Source organism: Schistosoma mansoni, chromosome 3, assembly GCF_000237925.1.
Source record: "Schistosoma mansoni strain Puerto Rico chromosome 3, complete genome".
Classification (NCBI taxonomy): Eukaryota; Metazoa; Platyhelminthes; class Trematoda; order Strigeidida; family Schistosomatidae; genus Schistosoma; species Schistosoma mansoni.
Window position 1 is genome coordinate 14,954,335 of NC_031497.1, and position 8,108 is coordinate 14,962,442.

Here is an 8,108-nt window from a genome sequence, read left to right on the forward strand (position 1 = left end):
AGAACGAAACATGTGTTCTGAATTACACTGCTAAACACCATCCATCTCTGCTTAAATATCTAAAAATCTTAAAAGAAATACAAGTTTGAACTCTGATGATTACGTTATAGCAATAGTTAACTGTAGTTAGAAATGAGGATTGTTGAAATTGGATCGAATAATCTAAAGTGATGACATGAAAACTTGAAGACCATAAGCAAGGAATAGTGGACAAGTGGATGATATCTAAAATTGAGTGTTGTGGATCAGTTCATTATTTCTGGACCACTTAACGGTATCTGAATAAAGATGGGTAGTATGCACTAAATGTGAGAGCTTTCCACAAAATCTACCTTCTTTTTCAAATTACTTAAGTTTGTTAAGTGTGTTAGAAACCACCCATTAGTCAATGCATTAGTGTGTGAATCGTATCAAATTTGTGAAGAAAAGTATTTCTGAATCAACTATCGGTGTGCTTTAAAGAATTCTAACTATAATTCGTAATTTTTTTGCCAGCAGTTCTTCACTATCCTGAAATAAAGTAATTGTCACCTTCATCTTTAAAAAAAGAGAGTGTACATCATCTGTACAACGACTATAGGGGGATAAGTCTACATTCGATTGTATCCAAACTACTAGCTTCGGTCATGTACCTCGAATTGTTCAAATCTATAGGTGGTTGGCTTGCTAGGGAAAGGCTGTTTTTCGTTCAGGTCATAAATGCATTGATCATACTTTCAGACCTCGCTAAATGTTAGAGAACTGTCATATTTATTAAAGATCAACAGTCGTTGTTCTCCTTGACTCTCGAATAGCCTTTGATTTGTTGGACAGTACTGTTTTCTGAGACCGTCTGTTGAAGAAGAATGTGCACGAAAAGTTCATCAGCAACTTGAAATCTCTATATACAGACACGTAAGGCATAATGGAGCATCAAATCGATCCCCCCAATGTTTCACTGCAGCAGTGGAGTTAAGCAGAGTTGCCTAGTCTTACCAGTTCTCTTCAACCTAGCGATCGATAACGTTCTGGAAAAAGTTCATATGGAAGTAGGTAGTGGTGGTGTGGACCTGTTACCTGGAGAATGACTTTTCGATCTTGTATATGTGATGATACTTGAGCTATGCAATCCGTACTTAATCAGTCGATAATCAATATCTTCAGGTGTAACATGCATTTTGAACTTTCTAAATGTGAAGTACTTTTACAAGATTAGCAGGAGCCTGTAGCTGCGCTCACTCGTTTTGATGAAACGTTAGAATTAGAAAAGAAGTTCTCTTATATGGGTAGCCATATGAATGTTGGTGGTGTGGTGTCAGGTGAAATCAATCTGTGTTTAGTGAAAGTCAGAGCAGCTTATGTCAATCTGGGTCATCTTCGTTGTCTTCATGATGTTAATATGGCTGTAAAAGGTCGAATTTACAAAACGTCAGTAAGAGCGATTTCGCTCTAAGCTTATGAAACCTGACCTCTCCTAGTTGAGGATGTTCAGAAACTCTCTGAGTACGACTTCCACAGTCTCCTTAGGATTATTGAAATTCAGTGGCAACATCATGTTATTAATGGAGAGTTTCGGCAATGTGTGTTCGGACACAGTTTGTATCTTTACCTTGAAACACCAACGTTGATGTCTTGGGTATATCCTACGAATATCGTCCTAGTGAATTCCAAATTGTACATTATTTGCCAGCGCTGGAACTAGTTGGAAGAGACTGAGAGGTGGTCATTTTAATGAACGTGATCGGGGTATGAAGAAAAGCTATATAGGGCTGATATCTATCTGTCCCTCATGGATTCCTGATTGCGTGCCTAGGGATGCTGAAACCTAGTGGCTTGAGATGTTACCAGACATGACTCGGAATATAATCAACTGGCAGTCGTGCCATAGCTTTTGTTTTACGCACTTCGTAAAGGTAAGCAGAACTCTCTTAATTAAAATAAGTTTTCAGAAGGGATTTTGTGGAGATTTCAGTATTTTTCAAAGTTGAAATCATGAGTCGATTGAAGCTAGACCACCATGGGAAACCTGGAAGCACTGGACGGCCGTTTCGTCCTATTATGGGACTCCTCAGCAGTGCGCATCCCGCTCTCGCGGGATTCGAACTCAGGACCTATCAGTCTCGAGCCAGAGCCCTTAACCGATAGACCACTGAGCCGGCATCCAACTGAGGAATCCCATAATAGGACGAAAGGGTCGTCCAGTGCTTCGAGGTTTTCCATGGTGGTCTAGCTTCAATCGACCCATGATTTCAACTTTGTAAAATAAGTTTTCCTGTTTATATTTCTATTAGTATTATTTCAATTACTACAATCTATTCTTTTTCAAGTACTTTTATCCACTTATTTGTAATTGTATCTCCCTCCTTCCTACTTCTATCTCGTGACAATTTCATTTCTATATCTGTATAGTGAACATTCAATTTTAGTATTAAATTCTACCAGTAATTATATCCAGCTAATAAAGCTATATTTTTAAACGGTCAGTTTTTGATATAAATTTTACCTAGTTACAAAAAAGTGTATTTCCATCATAAGGTAATATTGGTAAGAAAGTCAATCAAAATTTTGAAAGTTAGTAATATTTTAACTTTGTTTAACACCATTAAGCATTACGTATTCATGATCCTAAGTAAGATTGTACATAGATAGTTGATTAGGTTTATAGTGGACTTACCAGGAAAATTCTAGTGAGAATTTATCATATGTAAGTTTAGAGAAGTCAGAAGAGATAATAACTTCTCAAACACGGAGATAACAAAATGATAAAAACTTGAAATATGGGTAGTTGGTTTCATACTTACAATAAATTACTAGTATAATTCTCAGTGCAAACAATAAGGTGAGGCGGCCTGTCTGAATATCTGGGCTACCTGTTCCTACCATCTAGATATTTCAACAATTTATCTTTATTACTTGTTTTAAAGCTTTATAATGTCTATTATTCTCATTACCCATTCAGGAGCGTATATATTATGTTTACAATCTATCGCTTTACAAGGTACTAAAAAGTACAATCAGAGACATCGTAGTGTCTGGCCATGTGAATTGAAAAAAATGAACATTAATCACATGTCGATTCCTAAACCTCTAACATCTAACTGGAGACCACTCAATATCTATCGACAGGACCAATCAAGAAATAAGAAAAGGAAACTTGAATATTGAATAAAGCCATTATTATTATTATTATTATTATTATTATTATTATTATTATTATAAAGTATATGTTCTTTCTAATAATGAGTAGTGAATGTACACAGTTCGGAAATATTATACTTCAACGAAATAACTGTTTAGCCTTCTATGGTCTTCAGTGGTTTTCTGATTGTTGCTAGCTCTATGTTATTAGGTTTTCAAAGAAGTTTTAGTAACATAAACTGACTTTGGGTAAATAACCATTTAAAATCCACGAAGAAATTTGGTAACAGTGGAACTAAATGGTGGTTGAACAATATGGTGAATTGACTGGATTTATAAATATAAACAACTGGATACCAACTCAGTGGTCTAAAAGTTAAGCATTTGTAGTTGAATCTGAAGGTCCCTTGGTCCGACTTTCAGTAAGACTGTGTGTGTACACTGCTGTGGAGTCCTATACTGGAATAAGACAGTCTCCACATTCTTTCCTGATACTCATCCGTCATCTGATTAAATTGAGCTCATGATAAAGAACTTCAAAATCAACGACCTTCACAACACTCCTAAATAAAAGCTTAATACTTGTATTTCCATTTCATATCATAAAAACCTTTATCTAACAAAAAAAATTTCTTGTTTTCAATAGTCAAATGAAAATTCATTTTAATGTACGATGAAAATATTAGTATTGTAGTCTCAAACAGGTGGCTTGCATGAATGCCTGAGATACCTGTGTAGTGAACGAGAACGCCAGTGGAGACAACTAAAAAAAATCTGAGAACCATCCAGTAAATACTCCATTTGCAAAATACCCATCAATTGTCTCAAACTTTATTGTTCCTTCACTTCCATATCAATCACTCTCTATTCCCGTTCTCTTCTTTTCGATTTTCTCAACCTTATGCTTCCAGGCATTCATAATCTAAGTGTTTCGTATATTTTCAGTTATAAATATTTAGTTTTAATTTTAATGGTTATTTTCATGAGTTGATTTAAGTTAGAAAACTATGGAAAACCCAAAATTACTGAACGGCCGTTCCGTCCTAGTACAGAAATGTCAACAACGCACATATATGATCTCGCACAAAAGGGATTCGAACTCAGAACATTCGGTATCGCGCACGAAAACTTAAAATCTAGACCATTGAGCCAGTATCCAACGGTGTTAATGTCTACCTTCAAATGATCCATGATGTTGCACAACCCTTCATCCGTTGTCTGAGATGGATAACTGTCTCACACCCAACACGGACTGAATATCATTGATCAAGTTTTCTCGTTAGAACTCCAGGAAATCCGTCTTGAAGCCAGTCACTTATGAACAAATGAAGTTCTAACGAGAAAACTTGATCAGTGGTATCCAATTCGTGTTGGGTGTGAGACAGTTATCCATCTCAGACAACGGATGAAGGGTTGTGCAACATCATGGATCATTTGAAGGTAGACATTAACACCGTTGGATACTGGCTCAATGGTCTAGATTTTAAGTTTTCGTGCGCGATACCGAATGTCCTGAGTTCGAATCCCTTTTGTGCGAGTGCACTGTTGAGGATTCCCATACTAGGATGAAACAGTCGTCCGGTTTCGATTCTGTTTATAAACTATATTTTTATTATTTTGAACTATTATTCTTTTTCAAAGTGTCAAATCACACTCATATGTGATGATTTGGTCAGTTAACACTGAAGACATCCAATTTAAACAACATATTCATAAATGACAAAAATCTTTTTTTCGTTTTACTTAAACGATTTAAAATCACATAAATTCATCAATTTATCCTTCAGAGAATTTATGGTTTAAACCAATAAATGTCATTTTGAAAATTTGTTACTATGCATTGAAACTTTAGACAAAAATATGTAATAATATTAGTTGGCATATTGAATAACATTAAGTGGTCATAAATTTTCAATGCTCTAAAAACATTAGTAAATGATATCATTTTCAGTTACATAATGTAGCCATATGTGAATCATCATTCATACTTTTCAAAACTGTCTATAGGAAATGATATTCAATTGAATAGTTAACTCATCAACTGCTGATCATGCAATGTTGTTCTTTTTGTCCATGAAAATCAATCGTACATATTATTGATGATGTTAAACACTTCAAACCCCTAATCCTATCGTTGTATATTATACATGACAGATAAATAGATACCATCCTAAGATCTTAACCCTAAACACTTAGTCCTAAAACATACCTTAATCATATGGAATTAGATTTTATGGAAGAACTAATCAAAGAATGCTTCTTGGATTCCAATCATATAGCTATAGAGCGTATTTGGATTACATCCGATGTCAGTTCGCAGTAAGAACCTTAGCTCTAAGCCCCCTATCCCTACACTGAATACTTAACTGTAACCAGGAACAGTGTGAGGACTCCCATAAATCTATTTGAGTCCTTCTGGAGGTTCAAAAGAACAAATAATTTGTAAGTATACAGACGTTTGTTTATCCGTGATTCTTTAATTTACAGACAGAGTAACTTGTAGATTTATTAAATTTACAAAATATGTTTACCCTTTGTAATATTATCGTTTATTTTTCTCATAAATTATTCATTTACAAAGAGTATTTTCGGATCGGCTAATAACTGGTTGAAAAGTCATCGCAATAGTTTTAATCGCATCCCTATACTAAATTATACTATCACCAAATTTCGGTAATACTTTAAAATGTACTCCTTGTATCTTGAATTGAATTACTCAGTTTAGTTTTACATTGTATTTATCATTTTCTCTAGACTTTTTTTAAAAGTTTAATTTGATAACCACGACTATATTGAATGATTTCATTAATAATCAACTAGTTGATCACCATATCTATTTCGAATTACTTAGAGTAGAAAAAAAAATATATTCTCATAATTGAAATCATGAGTTAGTTGAAGCTAGACAACCATGGACAACCTGGAAGCACCACATAGCCGTTTCGTTCTATTATGGGACTCCTCAGCAGTGCGAATCCACGGTCCCGACTCGCGAGATTAGAAGCCAGGACCTAGCAGTTTCGCTCCAGAGCACTTAACCACTAGACCACTGAGCTGGCTGGCATCCAACGGTGTTAATGTCTAACTTCAACCAATCCACGAAATTGAGCAACCATTCACAAATGTCTTCAGTGAGTTGATATCTCCCAACAGACGTGGTTGAACTCCATTGGTCACTGCTTCCCACTAGAACTCCAGGAAATATTTCTTGAAGTCAGTCACTAGTGAGTATATGATTATAATCAGATAAAAATATACAGTTATGCAGCTAGTTTAATGATGTGGTTTAACATAATATTTGGTTGAATGAGTTAAGTCAAATGTGTTGAGTTGAGAAAGTTGTGGATAAACGCCTTAGCTACTCCATGGGTGATCTTTACTACGAAACAGGTTTTCGATTGAAAACCAGTATTTTCCGATTCAACTAATCATTTGAAGATATTACATTGAGCATACAGCTGGACAGATTCATCATTAAGTTTCCAAGCATCACATTCAATAGATAGACAAGAATATTGTGAAAATGGATCTTTTCATGTTTATTTAATATTGAACATGAAACGAATGCGTTAGTATTCTTTAAAATTATCTGCCATTCGGTCTGTTGAATATTTGGAGATTTATCCTGTTCTGCTTTTGGATTATCAACTTGAATATATACTTGTGGGACCTGAAAAGAATTTATTGAAATGGATATTCTTTGTTTATATTGTTGTTTTAATATGATGGGAGTTTTTAAACAGTTCAAAGTAACCAGTTAACCTGTTCTTTTACTCCACTTATTAATTATTGATTTACAGTCTGTTTTTTCCCTTCACAATTTTGTTCTGCATAATTAGTTTATTGACTGAACAAAACACTTTAGTTTTTTTAAATATTAATTATGAAATCTGTATGTGATATTCATTAGAGAGATTGATATTTTTCAAATTTTCATTGAAAACTAGAGAGCGCTAAGCAGATATTTTGTGTTAGTATGCGACTCATTGGCAGAGTACTCAAGGAGTCCCCATCATGAATTGTACCTAGAACTTTTAGATCTCAAGGCCAAGGTCTAATCTTTAGGTTTTCGGATATCCAATCATTGACATTTTCAACTTCGATGAATTCGCAACAGAGTGTTAAAATCATCAAAATACCATTTATTAGAATTGTTTTATTCTCAATATGTATGGACTCCATCAGTCATGACTTTATACAAGTACTCTATGTCTGAAATTGTGTGATATCAAGACGCATTTTACCTAATCAGTATGTCAGCTAAATTACTTTTTTCGAAGGATACATTCTTAGCAATAAAAATATGTTTTAGATTTTACCAAAAAAATGTGTCATATTATGAGAATAAGAGTATACAATGTGATGAATTTAGAAGCGAATATCATTGATGAGTATTGAAAGTGTTCAATTTCAAACATAAGAAATTTCCTTCAAGATTCTCGAAACATAATGACTTCAGATAGATTATGAAAATTTGTTTTCATTATTTTCTGTGATCATTTGAAAATAAATTTTTTTGTGAAAAAACGTACATAAAATGTTTACTGAAAAACTATCATCACTAGTTGATTCTAGAACCTTTCTCCATTCACAAGTCACTAAGAATTTATAATCAGTATCCCAAGAAGAAGTTATAGAATTGCTAGATGACTTGTAGTTACTTCAATAGATCTTTGATTAAGTACGCCAAACTTTGATTTAAATTAATTAATTTTTCTTTTTTATTATACACTTTTTACTCGATAGAAGCTCATGAAGTTTCAGATAGTTGTTGATTGAGGAACATAAGATTCTCTCCTTAAATATTATATTAATTTTTAGTAATTTTCCAGGTGATATTGATCTATACTAAAATAAAAATTGTATATAAAACCCTAGAAACTATTTAAATAATAATGAACTTTGATATCACTTGTCATTATCTATTCGACCTCATTTTAAATGATTTAAAGAAAAGTCACATACATGAAACAGGGAATCGTTCACGGTAT